The following is a 15,670-nucleotide window of genomic DNA, read 5'->3' on the forward strand; positions in this document are numbered from 1 at the left end:
CTTTGCTTGATCATTGTTCTTATCTGAAACTACGGCATATTTATAAAGGTATCTAATTTGATCTTTAAACTCGTTTGAATTTGAGGAAGGTGTTGTACATGTCTCTTCCTCATAGTTTTTTAAAGCCAGGAAAACGAAAATGAAAAAATTGAAGTTCAACAGTAGAGTTTGCCTTGTGAAGTGTGCCATTACGGCTTCAGGCAGCTGGCTGTCCTAGAAGAATTATTTTAGCTTTTAGGCCTCAGTTTGTCTTTGAACTGGGGAACAATCTACAACTTCTAACAACTGAAGATGTATGTCCTCCTCCTATTTTTGGAGATGTGCTGCAGTTTTCTTCTCTGAATGTCTTTAGTATTTGAAGTGCTTTTCTTCAACTTAAGTAAATCTGGGAAAACATCCTCATGCTCACTGCATTCTTAGTCACTTTGTTGAAGATTTTCCCATGTGCCCAAAATAGCCAAAGAGCAGGAAGCATCGGACTGTGAGGTAGGGAACATTGGAGAGCCGCTTCAGAATCTGCTACTGGGGAAACAGAAAGAGGATTAAAATTTTAGAGAGCCTCTGCCTCCACCTCAGTGCTCTCTTTGGACCACCAGAAGGAAAGAAAGGAATGTTTGCTGTTGAGGAGTATGAGGCCTTGTTCGATGCCTGAACACTCAGCAATGTGGGAGCAAAGCAGCTTATTTGGTATCATTGGCATGAAAGCATAGGACTTCAAGAGGAAAAACATTGAGGGACTGGTAACGCGAGCCATCAAAGTCAAAATGTAAACTATCAGGGCACATGACGTGACCATGAACACTAAGAAACTCAGTGTCGGCATGTTCAACATGTACTTATTTCATTTGTATCCAAAGCATTCATATATGTAGTACCATCTAAAATAAATTTAGCAGAAGGTAAGTTTGAAGATCTTTTTACCCTGATCCTCAAGCAACACCACTGATTGGAAGTCTAATTAGGAGTTGAGCTGAACCAGGTCAATTGAAGAGCCCATGTTAGATAGTCACCATAACATTTCCCACTCATCTTTAAGAAAAGAAAGGCCAGGAACACCACAGATGGGTGCACCAATATTGGACCCATAAGAATAGATGATTAAGCAGCATTCAGTTACGCTTTTGCTGTCTTACTGTACAAAATAACTGTCTAAAGATATAAATCATGTATATCGCAAAACCGCAATCCTCGGAGCCGTCTGTTCCAGTTCATGCAAGGCCAACTCACAAACATGGACTCCATTCCAGAGTGCCATGCGTTATATAAAATCAATTTTCTGGCTGTCACTGAAACATGGTTTCAAATCAATACTGAAGTGCCCCTAAATGCAGCAGTACTACTAGGCGACCTAGCGTTGTACTCAGGCCACAGGGCAAAAGAAGGAAGGGGAGGGACCATCATGTAAAACTCCCATTTTTATATGTAGAGAAATCCCTGCACCCTTTTCTCTTCCTCTGAATATCTGAAACACACCACTGAATTAAACTTTCAGCACTCATAAAGTACCTTACTGCCCTCTGAAACATTCTCTAGTTCATGTGAAACAAGACACCCGCAACAAAATTTGAATTATGGGTGACTTCAACATTAAAGATGACAAAGGAGATACACTTGCAAAATACGTCCACCAATTGACTGTTTATGCCTCACCCAACCTACCAAAGGTCCAACCCAACCAGCTGGCCATCTAACCAAACTCTGCCTTGACTTCCCATGAACGCTCTCAGTCACTCCCCTTTCATGGAGTGATCTCACACTAATAAGGTTCTCCATTCCCAGATCATAAGGAAAACATCCGAATTCTGCCTGGTCACACATCTCAACGAAAAGCCACAAGTGCATCCCACCAAATGCATTATTTTTGGTTTACTACACATCACACTATCACCTAGACATATCTTGTAACCCTAACCATTTCAAACCAATTATCTAACTGTATAGCGATTCTTAATCACTTACCATCACTAAAATACTCTGTGAGAAGCAAGACACACACAGCCTTTTCAAATATCACCTCTCACAGCTGGAACAGGAAGGTAGAGGCTTGAGCGATGCTGGCTAAGAACCTACAAGAAATCTCCTAAGCAACAAGCCCACTACAGAAGCTAGGGATCTGCAATGCAAAGAAATCCCTCAACAGTGACCACATCTCTTCTGCAAAACATACCCAAACATACATTTTAGGAATTTATTTAAAAAAAAAAAAACTATCATCCCTTGACACTGAGCCATAGCACAACAAAATCAACTCCTCAATTAGTCTGAAAAAAAACTGGTGTATTTTTTTTATCACAGAAAATTCAATACAAACTCACCAGCTGCTCCCTGGATTACACCGACCAACACCCCACTTCTCCCAGCCACTTCAATAACAACAATTTTTTTAATGGATCAGATCTGTTTATTATTTCAAGTTTTAAACATTGCAATTACAGCTCTTCAAAATAGTACAATCAGAAAGCAGCAGTACTTGTCAAGAGATGTGGAGGTAGGCCATAACAGTCCACTCCTGGCCAACCGTATCTCAATAGGCCATCATTCACCCTCCTCTGCTTACTCCCACCCCCGAAAGGGTCGCCCTCTGTCGAGTGCTGCAATATGAAGTGTACTCCATGCATAGTAGTATAAAACATAAAAATACATAGTAAAACATCAACATTGCTTCCCCGCAACTGGCCCGCCACACAGCAATCACTCGATTCCCGGCCATACCCTTACGTGATCCTGGTTCTCCAAAAAACTCTCTTCGGCTTACACACTCCCACTAGCACGCGTGAACCCCAGCACTCTCAAGTAGGCCGGACATGTCAGTTCCGTGAACTCATTGGATAAGATCTGTAAGAATGGTTGCCAAATGTCCCTGAAATCGCCGCTGCGCTGCTGTGAGGAGAGAGTGAGCTTCTCCATAGCGAGAATAAACCACAGCTTATGAAGCCATGATGTAGATGTCGGGATCTTATTCGTACCCCACATCGCCAATATTGGCTGCAATGCCGCATTGAGGGCCAAGGCCATCTGCCGCCCTTTCAGTGATCTCAGGGGGAAGGTGAGCAGATTGGGCAGGCCCAACAAAATATACGCAGGAAATCTGGGGATCTGAGTGTCAAACGCCGCATCAGTAGTGTGTATAACATTCTCCCAATATCGATGAATCTTGGAGCAATGCCATAGTAGGTGCACAAACAAACCCACACCCCCTCCAACAGAGGCTAGACTTAGTGGGATCCCAAGCGTGGATCCGTGCTGGGGTGAGGTACCAATAGGAGGCCACCTTATAGGCAGTCTCTGTGCCTGCCGCATTGTAAACAGTATGGTGTGACCTATAGAAGATGCTGTCCCAATCTTCGTCAGACAATTCCCTTCCCAGTGCCCTCTCCCACCACAACTGACCCTTAGTCTTAGGTGTGCGATCCTCCCCTCGTAATAGTCCGTACAGCTCCGAGATCACCCGCTTATCATCCTTTTCCACTAGGATCCATTTTTCAAACTGGGTTAACGGCCTATCTATTAATACTCTATTAGCTGGCAACAAGGCCCAATGCCGTATTTGATAGTACATCACCCTGTCCGCCTCTGATAAGCCATATGTCTCCCTCATCTGGTCAAAAGAGATCACCCCCTGCTCATCAAAGAAGTATCCCACCCTTTTACAGCCCCCTTCATACCATCGGCGCAGCGCTTCCATTTGCAAGCCTGGTCCAAAGTCAGGGTTCGCGCCCAGAGGGGTCATTGGCGATGGGAACGTCGTCGGCCTCAATCTACTAGCCACCACATCCCATACACGCATCGTTACTTCCGTGATCGGGTATGCATACAAACCACTCGCTCTATGGCGGCATCAAAGCCAGGGCTCCTTCCATATATGGGAGCCCGCCACAGCTTGGTCCATAAAGAACCAATGTTTCTCGGTAGACGGGCGAGTCCATTCTAGTAGAAAGCGCAACTGCGCTGCCTGAAAGTATCGTAAGAGGCAAGGGTCCGCTAATCCTCCCATCTCCTTGGGGTGGTAAAAGACCCGACGTGGAAGACGCGTCCCCCTACCCTCCCAAATGAATCTCAGAACCGCCATCTGAAGGGTTGCAATCGTTCGGGCGGGGGCGTCACGGGAAACACCTGGAACACATACAGGACGCGTGGCAAAATGGTAATCTTCACCGCCGCCACCCTGTCCAGCCATGACAGCTTAAGTTTCCCCCAGGACTCTAGATCCCGCTGCACCTCCCAGGTCAATTTCGTGTAGTTCAGCGTCACCGTTCGTGCCACAGTAGACGCTAAGTCAATCCCCAGGTAAGGAAGCCTTGAGGAAGTCCATATAAAATGGAATCGGCCCTTCAAATCCCTCTCATGCTCGGCGCTAAGGAACCTGTTCATGGCCTGCGACTTTAGCATATTCATCCGGAATCCCAAGACCCGGCCAAATTCATCCAGTATCCCCATGAGTGCGGGCAGTGAGGTTGCGGGGTCCGCCAGGGTAAGGATCACGTCATCCGCATACAGAGAGATTAGATGCTCAACGCCCCCAAACTTCACACCCGTGATCTGAGGGTTATCCCATAGCCGCTGCACCATGGGCTCCATATAGAGCGCAAACAAGAGAGGTGAAAGCGGACACCCCTGCCGTGTCCCTCGTTGGATTGAGAACGGCAATGAGAGCGTCCCATTGACCCGGACCGCCGCCCGAGGCACCTGATTGATACAGCAAATCCATGCCATAAAACCCGGGCCAAACCCATAGTGCTCAAGCACTCGGAACAGGTACGGCCAGTGGACTCTATCGAACGCTTTTTCGGCATCGATAGAAAGGAAAAGCGCCTCCCTGCATGAGCGGTCCGTTTTATCCAGTAGATGAAGCAATCGCTTGGTATTATCACTACACTGCCTATGCGGCATAAAACCTGCTTGATCGGGATCCACAAGGCCTGGCATGTAATAATTAAGACGGTGTGCCAGTATTCCAGTAAATATTTTGGCATCGATATTCAAGAGCGAGGTCGGCCTATAGGAGGCGCATTCCTCTGGATCCTTCCCCGGCTTAGGAATAACCACAATAGTGGCATCCAACATACTGGCTGTCAGAACTCCTGTCGCTCGAAAGGAATTAAAAAGCCGCACCCATATTGGTACAAGTTCCACACAGAAGGTCTTATAAAAAAGTGCTGTGAAACCATCCGGACCAGGGGACTTCCCCACCTGCAAACGTGAGATTGCTGATATAACCTCTTCCGCCCTTATAGGTTGATCTAATGAAGTCGCCTCCCTCTCGCCCAGAGAAGTAGTTGCTATACCCTCTAGGAAGGTCTCAGGAGCTATATTACCAGGATCCTCAGCCCCGTACAGACCCGGTAGAACTCCGCAAACGCCTCCGCGATCTGATCGCTCGTGCGCGCTTCCACTCCTGAGGGAGAGCAAACCAGTTTTATCGCCGGCGCCGCGCGTTGCACACGTAACCGGTGTGCCAAAAGCTTCCCACATCTATTACTTCCAATATAATACTTGTGCTTAAGGCATGCCACCGCATACTCTGCCCTGTCCCAGTCTAGTCGTTTCAGCTGCTTCCTTACCTTCTCAAGCTCTCGCCAAACTCTTGGGGCGCCCGTATGTTTTTGGGAGCGCTCTAGTACCGCCACCCTCTGTTCCAGATCCTCTCTCATCAATCTCCTTGCTTTATTATCCCTGGCAGACAACGACATCACCTCACCTCACCTCTCACCACTGCTTTCAATGCTTCCCACAACGTCGCCAAACAGGTGCTCCCATCGTCATTCAAGCTAAGGTAATCTATTATCGCACTTCGGATCGCTTCCACTGTTGCACCGTTCTGAAGCATTGAGTCCCTGAATCGCCACCCCGACGCCCCCACCCGCTCCATGCTCATGGCAACTCCAACGGTAACTGGAGAATGGTCCGACAGGGCCCGAGGCTCAATCACTGACTCCGTAACTCGGGAAAGGAACTCTTGCGAGGCCAAGAAAAGGTCAAGTGTATCGTATGTCTTGGTCGCTGCTGAGTAAAAGGAATAATCCCTTAGCGTGGGGTGTGCCCTTCTCCACACATCCTCCAGGCCACACTCACTCATCCACTGACGGCCAGTCGCTGACAAGGACCCTGTCTGCCCATGACGGTGCCAAGAGGGGTCCAAATCACCATCCATCACCAGGTTAAAGTCGCCCCCCCCACCAAGATGGCACCATCCGGCGAATGCAACAGCGGGGTCAGAGCCTGCTTTAGGAAGACTTCTTGCTGGGCATTAGGCGCGTATAAGGGAGCAATAGTAAAAGAGAAGGCCCCCAACCACCTCCTCATGGCCAAAAGCCTACTTTGCACCTCATGTAGTTTTATCACCACTTCCCCGGGAAATGAGCGCGCTAACAGTATCGCAACCGCTGCGTGCTTCGATGAAGCCGAAGACCAAAACTGCCCGGGGAACCACTTAGAACGCATGCGATGGATGTCCCTCTGCACGAGGTGTGTCTCCTGCAACAGACAAATGTGACTCCCCGACCTCTCTAGGGCGGACATGATGGCTAACCTCTTAGTTGGATTATTAAGCCCACGGACATTCAAGCTCATACATTTAATAGTCATACCTTAAAATGAAAGCGGCGGTCAAGAAGGGAGAGGCCTCACAGGAAAACCGCCCCCTAGGCCACAGCATCAACCACCTCAAACGCCAGGGCCAGAGAGCATCTCCACACAAAGGCCAGCATCGCAGGGAAACACACCAACATTCAACCAATCGCACAACAGGTGCTCACAACCAAGAAGTCCTCGCGCATCCATCTCCGCGAGGAAAAGTCTCCACGGGGCTGTAGAACCACTCATGATCATCGAACCAGGTCCATCGCCTCCGCCGCCCCGACCGTCTTCACCGGCCACCAGGCCGTAAGCAGTGTGACCATCCGCAGTTCAGACCCCTCCGATCACCTCTCGCCTAAGCATTAGTTCCGGCGGCCACGCTGCTCAAAACGGATTCCTGCTCCGACCTCCGCTCCGAAGCCGTAGGGCACTGTAGTTTCCTCCTTTTCTCCTTCCGCCGCCAAAGCGGGCGATCCCCGCCAGCCAAGCTCTCTTTTCGCCCGAATCCTGGCTGTGATCCTCCAAGCCCAGAATCCGGTTCGCTTCCGATATGGACCTCACCTGCCGGAGCTGATTCTCCCACCGGAAGACAAGGCAGAACAGGTGGCCCCAGGAGTAAGACCCCTCATGTGCCCGCAGGTGCTCCGTAATGGGTTTAAATTCTCTCCGCCTCTGCAAGGTCCGCACAGAGAGGTTCTGGAATAATTGAAGCTCTTGTCCTCTAAAAAGAACCTTCTGAAGATTGTGGGCTCGCTGTAAGATATTCTCTTTAAGCCTAAAGTTGTGGATACAAGCTAGAAAGTCCGGGGGACGGTCTCCAGGCCCACCCGCACGGCCCACTCGATGAACTATATCCAAGATTATCTCCTGGGTCTCATCCAGGCCAAGCAATGAGCAAAACAGGCCCACCACGAAGTCTCCAATGTCCTCCTTCTCAGCCCCCGTCGGGGCCCCTCTGATGCGGATATTATGTCTCCTCGAGCGGTTTTCCAAGTCCTCGACCGCTATCTGGAGGAAGTCCTGCTGCTCCTGGAGGCAGACGACCTCCTGTTGCAAGCCCGCCACCTCCTCACCACGACAAATCTCGCTGTCCTCCATCTGCGCTACTTGCTCACCTAGGGACGTAACCTCTCCTCGCAGCTCTTTCACCTCTTGAGAAATGTCCCTACGAAGATCCTGGATATCACTCTGGAGCAAGTCAAACAAGGAGGTTAAAAAGCCCTTCGTGACCGGGGAACACTCGTCCGGCTCCGCCTCCGTCGTTTTCTCTGGGGATTTTGTCGCCGGTGGGTCCTCCGCTTGGATTTGGACGCTGCCATGGCACGTGCGTGTAAACTCAATCAGACAGGCCGCTCACCTGGGCCCCTCCGCAAGCTCCGTCTGGGACCAAACCACCAGAAGCCCCTGTGTCCGAGGGAGCAACTAGCCTTGCGCTCTTGAGCCTCCTCTTGCCAATTGGTGGCAAACTTCTGATGTTGCTACCTGTTTTGGGATAGTGCCACGCCATGGTGCATGTCTTTCATGTTACTGCATTGTTTGCCCTGTGTTTTTTCAGTGCTCTGTAATAACAAGTGAGAGGACTGCTTTAGAAGGCTCTGTGAGAGAGTCAGGGATTTGAAAACATTCCACAGTGCTGTTCTCTCACAGAGGGAAAGTTCTCATGTATCAATTTACTGTGCCTCTCACTGAATATCCAATCATTTGGAATGAGAAATTGTGAGGCCCAGGAGTGCAAACAAATGTCTACCCTGCCCAGTCCACTGTTGTACGTAGACTGAATCCTTTTAAAAAGAGCAACCTGTCTGAATATACAGTTTTGTGATCAAGGTGCCAAGTGTAGTTTCTAGAAAGTGTTGTGTCTGAGAAGATGGATGTGCCTTCTTTAATATTTGAAACTTTTGGTTAAGCGCCCAATCCTTTAGACCATTTCCCTACCACATCAGGAATACCACTGATTGGTGTTTAAGCTGGTGCTTCCCCATGCAGATTTAGGATATACATGGGTTGTTCTTGTCTGGTTTATAGGAAGAAAATCAACATGTCTTATGCATAGAGTGCTATTTATCCTCTATTGTTTCGTCCCAATGGAACCCCTACTTAAGACCCTCTTTCCTTACCCATTAGGCTAATGGTTCAGTCGGCAATGTAAATGATAGTGGAAAGAGTGGGAAAACTCAGGTCACGCTCAGTAGGGATCTGAGGTGACATTGTTCCATTTACCTTCACGTGTGCCCACGGTTCTCAGTAAAGAGGATACAACGTATATAAAAGAAGCTGCCATAGAACCTGCTACCTTAGTGAATCTAATGCTTTTCTAGAATCAATAACTTAAATAGCATTAGTTCCTGGCAACTCATGAATATGCATAAAATAATCTGGACTCCTATCCAATGTCTGGTTTCCCAGGCTGGCATAAAGTTGTTTTGTTCTTTATGGACTAAGCAAGTTATTACACTTGTTAGCCTACTTGCTAGGACTTTTTTCAATACTTAAATCAAGATGGGCCAATATGATGTACATTGAATCCTGGGCTGGCTTGGAATCTCAGAAATGATGGTGCCGCTGAGGTTTCTTGAAAATGTGCTGCTTCCCTTAATAGCATAGTTAACTGGATTAACCAAAATTACTTGTTTCTTAAAGAATTCTACTGAAAGGCCATTTGAAGCTGGTGTTTTACTGGTTTGTATGGCACTTAGGGCATCTGCTGTCTCTTCCTCGGTCTGGAAGAAACCAACCACTTACACTCTGAGAAGGGCCTGACGATTCCATGGTCAGTGGTTGCTCAGTTCCCTGATCCGGTTGGCACTGATCTGGTGCAGTCTTGTACGAACTGAGATTTCCGTGCATTCCCATGCAGCCTCTGCAATGATTAAAAAGAAGGACCTTTCCTGAAAGTTGGTCCTCAAGTTCCCTGAAAGCATCAGCACATAGTTAGGCTATCCTGGTTTAGGTTTAATCCTTTAATAACTGATGAAACCTGACCTAAAGGGAAACAGCCTTCATCAATATAAATATGTAAACCCTGATAAACCTCTGCATAACTACTAAATAAAATGCCATTCAAAGAAAGGAAGGTGAGAGTGAAAAAGGGAGGTTTTTTAATGTCTTCCTGAAGGGGCAAACAATGTAACTTTGCTATATGAAGTAGCAGCAACAGAGATTGATCTAAGGTTATTCTGCTTGTGTTTTGTTGTTTAAGAATGACACTCAAATTTTGTTTTTCTTTATTTTATTTCCTCTAGTTTTGTGTGCTTGAATTAAAGGGGCAGTGGTTAAAATCATGTTTTAGATCTGATCTAATTATCTTCTAGACTGCAGGGAATCTGGGAATATTAAAATCAAATTTGATCTTTTGTCAGTGGTTAATTATTTAGTTGATTGGAGAAATAGCTGATGAGCATTGATTTCAAAAGGTTAAGAAAAAAATGAGAAAACAGCATTGACATCCATACAAAATAAACAGTGAAAACAGGACAGCCTAAATATAGTCTAACTGCACCACTCTTTGTTTGACTTCAAGAAAGGAGCACCTTTATTGAGCCAGTCATATATAACCTGGGAATAGCATCAACTACAGCACTACTTATTGTCTAACCATCTGCTCACTGACACAATTAGATTAGTCTACGAAGAGGTGCTGAAACACAGATGATGGACATCAGAGAAAAGGTGTGGCTCTCACTGTGCTAAACCCCCTGGTAGCTTTCAACACTGATTATCACAAAAATTCACCTAAATTGCAGTTTAGTATTACCAGAACAGCATGGGGCTGCTTGAAGTACTTCCCACATTGACAAAAACGTCAAAAATTGATTAACACATCTCCAAGCCCACTGCCTTTAGTAGCTAGCATCCTCCAAGACAAGACAGCCTTTCCTGTTCTGTATGCACGTGCCTGATAGCCTACCTGATGAGTGAAAAAAGTCTTGAAAGTCCAAGTAGACCTAAGAAACTGCTCCAACATGGAAACCCTAACTGCCTCCTTTGTGTCAATTGTTAGATGCACCTAAGTGGTCTCTACTTAAACAGTGATAAGACAGATGTCTTGGTGTGAAAAAATGGTAGAATCCTTCCTCCTTGCCCCTCTGTCAGACCAACTTTTGACCTCCCTCCTCGATAGATGTGGTGCACACCCTAGGAATCTTTTACAACTCCCATTTTCATTGCCCAAATCCAAGCAACTATCAAATCAACAGACTATAATTTATATGCTATATCCAAAATCTGTCCGCTTCTAAATATTCAGCAGAGAAAATAGCTGCGCCAGCCAGTCATCTGATCCAGACCACATCACTACATCACAATATACCCCAGTCTGCCTAGCCATGCCAAGTTTCAGTGTGTAAAAAATAGAGCCATATGGATAACCGACAGTCTAAAGTAAAACAACCACTCTTCCATTTTCAGGTTCACAAATGTCCTGCCTAACCATTTAACACCAAATACGACACAGGGTCCTTTGTCATTTATGGAAAGCCATCAACGCAAAAACTACAGTACCCATATCAGACCTCTTCAAATTCAATGTGTCATCAAGTATGCTATCAACCCAAGCTTGTTTTGGAGGCAAACCCCTAATAAAGCAGAAGCCAAACTTCATAACAATCTTCCCAATGAACTACTACTAATCATATCTAAACATGCCTGTTAGGGATATTACTATGAACCTAAAAAAAGAAATAAACTCTGTGTAGCTTGGTACTGCTATTGGCAAAATACTTGATACCGGATACTTGAAGCAGGTTGGAACTTCTGGAAGTTTGGAGTTTTCTGGCTGAAAATATTCTAAGTCCCAGTGCAGAATGGGAGTTAGTTTTTTTTTTTTTTTGGAGAGTACTGGTAGCCTTTAGCAGGACAAAGCTGAAATTCAGTCCCCATGAAGCTCTGAAAGAACATTTTCCACAAGTTTTTTTAACTTTCTTGTGGTGCCCAAACAACCAGATGAGTACACTTTTAATGCCCTAACGACCACCAAAGGGAGACCACATAGAGATCCCAAAGGTGTCAGGCAGAGGCCACCAGCAAAGTCCAGTCAAGGTCCAGTTGCCGCTGGGTACTTCAGGTAAAAAGGCCTCTTGTTGCTATTCCTGTAGCCACACAGTAGGTCAGCCAGCTGGCCTATGGGGTCTCCTCCTTTGTTCTGCATGCGAGAGGGAGCTGGTACAGTCCTTTAGGCCTCCTCTAAGGTCATGGACAGCTGGTCCAGTTCTCTTCTGATCTTCTGCAGGTCCAGAAAAGGCTTTGAGGAGGTGCCTTGGGGTACCCCGTTGATGCCTAGGCGAGAGTGACCCCTAAGCACTCCCTAACCAATGATTCAAACATTCCTGTTGGCAACCCTACCCACTTCATCTGTTCCTGTTTGCCCTACTGGTGCCCCCCACTCTCTCAAATTCCAAGATATGGGAACCCTTGTCCACTTGTGCAGACCCTGACCTTCCTACATTGTTTTGTGGTGTTCCATGATCTTCTCAAGGGCCTTATAGAAGTGCTTTGCTCCATAAAAGTACATCTAGCTGCCATCACATGAAAAACTTTTCCAAGGCCTTTTACTTTTCCATTAAGTATATTGCGGCCAATGTCCCACTTCGCAGGATTCCGGGGACAAGTTCGGGGTGGGTAGACAGTTGGGCTCCTTGTAGGAGGTTTAGTTAGAGGTCTGCAATACACCGGGGGAATGTCACATGGGCTTCCCGCTAGCCATCGCTACGCCCAGACAATCCAGTGTTACCAGATTGCTACCAATTACAAAACCCCTGGAGTACAGGTGCATCATTGGGGTGTGTTGACTTGAGTTGGCTTCGAGAATTCCAGTTGCACACGAGGAGTTACTAGGTACAAGGGGGCGCAGCATCTTTTGCACAAAGACTTGGGTTGCACCAGACGGTTGCAATCCCACGTGAAAACTACTCAGTGCTATACTTCAACAAAAATGAGGCACAACGTCGGGCGCAATGACCTGGGACGGCCCTACCATACAATCACTCCAAAGACTATTCCCAATGTGATACCTCCTCGGAAGGGGGCACTAGTCTCGTGCGTGATGACTGCACCAGACAATCCTGGATGCTCCCACGGAGACGTAAATCCTGCGCCCTTCTGAAATGAAGCACAATGCCCAGCGCTTGATGACTAGTCAGGTCTAGATGATCTGGTCACACAAGGAACTTTGTTTCTGTTCCTTCCTGGAATGAGGCACAACGTCTGGTACGCATAACTTAAGTTGCACCAGACTCCCTGGTCACACACTTGGACGCAAGTTCAGCTGTGTCAACTCCAGCGGCACCCACACCTCCGAGGGTCGCCACCTATGAACGGAGCACAGCACCCAATACGTGTGCAGCCGAAGGTCACAAGAGAGGAATGTGGCACTCGACTACAGCAGGCCATGTGTGGTCCTTCACAGGGTGATCCCATTCACACCACATGGCGTTTCAGCGTGCAGTGGGTCCCCCAATGAAGGGTTACTCACATGATGTGCAGGCAGCACTTGGCAACTCTGCCCCTGCCAATTCCGGTCTCCAGGTACAATACTTAATCCACGCTCACACCAGTGCTGCCAGGTGAAGTCCAGCCTATGATGTAGATGCAGATGAGGGCACTCTCCAAATGATACCTGCAGACAATGTAAGTCCCTCGCAGGAGGTCTTTGGTGTCCCTCAGACTGCCACAGAGAACGGGGGACAGGTCAACCTGCACTGGGAGAGCACACTTAGGGTTTACGATGGCAGCAGGTAGTCAGCTCAGATTATCCACAATACAGCAATGGTGCACAGATCCCTTCCTCGGACAGTTATCCTCCTGGGCACAACAGACTCCTCTGCCCGTGCGTACCATGCAGTCCAGCAGTACTGGTCCCATGTTGCCGTATATGCAACACCCCATGCTGACGAGTAGTACCCCTAGTTATACTAAAGTGTGCCTTTAAAGTCCGGGGTGGTTCGAAGCATTCACCTTTGGACCACAGATGTCTCCCCTAAATTTCATCCATATCCGCCCGAGGCCACGGAATTTAGAACTTTATCTTTAGTGGTGCCATGCTGTAGCTCTGAGAGGCCAATCGTCAGAAACCTTTCCGCCCAGTCGATCTATCCCAGGCCGCAAATGGCAGGGGTCTGTTGTTCTGTATGCCCAAGTTTTATAGCTGTTGCTTTCCCTGCAACCAGTGGAATGAAGCTGAAGTGGCATTTCTAGACATTTAATAACAAAACCACCTTTACCATCAGAGGGGGTTTGTCATTCCGAATCCAGTGATACTAAACATCATGATACTGCTCCCATGCAGTCCGCTATTATAGCCAGACATAATTAGACTCAACCATGTTACTGTATGGGCAGAGCAGCTCTCATGAGCAATTGAAACACACATGGGTATTCCCTGGGCACATGTGCCTCTTGCACACCCACTAGCCTGCAATGGCAAGCTGGCCATTAAGGTTAAAGCCACCACAAGGGCAAGTGTGCCTATGCTGGCCTGCACTATCAGGCTTAGCTCCTATATTAGGGTAGCAGTGTGCACACCCTGGCAAGTAACGTCAGATTCAGTATCTATATAGGAAAGCACTTATGTGACAATAGACACACAAGGGCTAGTGATGACAGTCTCCATTTACACATGGCAGCACCTGTGTTCAAGTATGCACACACTGGCAAGTTGTGCCAGACTAACTATAGCTATGACGCCCTGATGCGGGTAGGGACCTCGAGGCCAGCTTTGCCTAGCTCAGCATATATATATGAGCACCGACGGGCACATGGGCATGAAGAGGCCAACTAGGCCAGGCTCAAAATATATTCAGACACTCCTATGCAAGGGGGCACATATTGGCAAGCTAGGCCTGGTGCAACATACATGAAACCTCTGGTGCAAGTGCACACCTCGTAGCCTGCCAAAGCTGGTCCTGCCAATGTTTGTCAGCGTCATCTCATCCAGTAGGGGACAGGTGCATGCACGTTCCACCCTGCACATACAGGGGTACAGGGCCCAAAGGCCACCCATCCAATCGGGCAAAAGGTATGGCTGACAGGGTCTTTTAGGGGGTGGCACACACAGTGCAACATCCTACTATTAGCCAGCGCCATACCTGCCCCTGGTAGATGGGGTACCTTTTTACAGGGCGCTCTTGAGTACAGCACCTCAAACTTGCCCATACAGGCCCCTTCCTAATGTAGGTAGGAAGGGTGCACGCACTTTCCCACTGCTATACATTGGTGAAGTGCCCAGAGTCCTAAGGTCTCACACAAGGAGTCAGCAAAGACTGGGAGAAAAAGGCAAAACGTTTCAGGAAAATTCCCTAAGAAGTTACTTGGCCTGTAAGAAGTAAACATTGGCTCCTGTTACACTGGCTGATACTATGCTAGGGGATACATTTCTCACAAGCCTTTAGTGCAGCACACGTGGTTTTAGAAGAAAGCCTTGTGCCACATAAACTGGAGCTTGGACCTGTTCTCTAGGGTCCTCCTTATTAATGCCAAATTCCAACTTCATACAAACAGACACAACTGCATTGTACTACCTAAACACGCAAGGGTGGAATCAGATTGAGAGCATGCACTCCTGACCTGCAGTCCATTTGGCACTGTCTGCAAAGCCTCAAGATCACTGCAGTTAACAAACCAGATCTAGAAGATGCTCTAAGTGGATCCTATAATGGGGGACTGCATAATGTACTTTACAAGTTTTTTTGTTTGTTTTTGTTTTACAAAAGTGTGTGTGTTTTTACAATCACGGACTGCGGTTAATGCCCAAGCGTACAGGTGAATTAATCAATTATTGAAGGAAATTTGTCGATCCTTACTCCACCCTACATGACTCCTATCCCAACCATCTTGCTGAAGCTAAAGCACTCCTACTTCAGGATAATAGCGAAAGCCCCAGAATGGATGAAACAAAAGTGGTTTTCCTATCTTCCCCAGATGTTGGAAACACAAATGGCATACACAAGTTGGATCTCCTTTGCAGGCTCCAAGGCCTAATTCGGTGCGACAACCAAACGTTCTTGTGTCTTTCAACCTAGTGTATCATTTCAGACATGGGCATTTGAACTTGCCGCAGGAGATTATGGACATTCTAAAAGAGATCAGTTGGCTGCCCGTG

Source organism: Pleurodeles waltl, chromosome 12 (assembly GCF_031143425.1).
Source record: "Pleurodeles waltl isolate 20211129_DDA chromosome 12, aPleWal1.hap1.20221129, whole genome shotgun sequence".
In the NCBI taxonomy this organism is placed as follows: domain Eukaryota; kingdom Metazoa; phylum Chordata; class Amphibia; order Caudata; family Salamandridae; genus Pleurodeles; species Pleurodeles waltl.